Source organism: Geospiza fortis, unplaced genomic scaffold (genome assembly GCF_000277835.1).
Source record: "Geospiza fortis unplaced genomic scaffold, GeoFor_1.0 scaffold599, whole genome shotgun sequence".
Taxonomy (NCBI): Eukaryota; Metazoa; Chordata; class Aves; order Passeriformes; family Thraupidae; genus Geospiza; species Geospiza fortis.
Genome location: NW_005054605.1, coordinates 465132 through 466514, shown reverse-complemented (window position 1 = coordinate 466514; position 1383 = coordinate 465132).

Genomic DNA, 1383 nt, shown 5'->3' with positions numbered 1-1383 from the left:
CCCAGCCAGACCCACCCACCCCTGCTCTCCCCGGGGCCGCTCTGGTCCGCTTTTATTGCTTTCTCCTATTTTTAATTGCCATTTTCCCTCTGGGGACTGGCAGAGGTGGCCGGGATGGGGAGGGAGGGGGACAGCGCAGCTGAGCCCCCACCGCTAATCACACCCTTGCCAATTAACGCTCCCGCATTAATGACTTTGCCCGCCCTTTCTGCATCCTCTCAAGGAGCCCCCACAGCCCCAAACGTGGGGGTGACACCGAGCTGAGACCCCCCCAGCCCCCAGCCTGGCCCAGCTCCAGCCGCGCCGCGGTGCCTGGCTCGGCTTTGGAGGGAAATGGGCCAGGCCTCCCCCCCCTCCCTCCCCTCCGCGCTTTTTCTTTTTTCCCTGTTGCAAAAGGAAAGTCATTGTGGAGGAACAGAGCAGGGACGCGAATCGATCCCAAATCAGTTCCAAATCAATCCCGAATCAATCCCAAATCAACCCCGAATCAATCCCAAATCAATCCCGAATCAATCCCGAATCAATCCCAAATCAATCCCGAGTCAATCCCAAATCAATCCGAAATCAATCCCAAATCAATCTCGAATCAATCCCAAATCAATTCCAAATCAATCCCAAACCAATTCCCAGCTCCCCCGTGCGACCCAGGGTTGATGTCACACCGGGGGTGACCCTCTCATTGTCCCCTTTGTCCCCTCGGGGCAGAGGAGCTGCAGCAAAACCTCACCTGGCACCTGCGAGAGGCCCGGGAGACCAGGCTGGGTGAAAACGGGGCCGAATTCAATCCTGGGTGGTGCCAGGAGGGTGCCAGGGGGGCACAGGGGGCACAGGGACACTCTGTGCCCTGCTCCTGGTGGCAGCCAGCACCTGCTTGGGGTCACACTCCTTGTGACGCCCCCAGTGTTTCTGGGGAGTCTCTTGGAGGGTTTTAATCAAAATCTGCTCTGGGGTGAAAAATGGGGCTGAAAATCCAAGCCTGGGGGATTCAGGGACATTCTGTGCCCTGCTCCTGGTGGCAGCCAGCACCTGGTCACTCCTTGTGACCTCCCCAGCGCTCCTCTTGCAGGGTTTTAATCAAAACCCACAGCAGGGGCTTTGCTGGTGCCCCCCAGTTCCTGGTGGGGACAGCTCCCAGCTGGCACCGGGGATGCCAGGAGGCTCTGCAGGTGCCACCCAGGGGACAAGCTGGCATTTCCCCCCTCTCTGGTGACCTTCTCAGTGGCCCTGCCTCATCCAGGGAGGTTGTGTGTGCTGCGGGGGGGCTGGGATTGGGATTTATGATCCCTCCTGATAGGATCTTATAAAATTTCCTGGGCACGCTGGAAATTACATTTCCATAGCTCGGGAGCAGCGATCTCGGCGAGCGCCAATATGCTGAAAAGC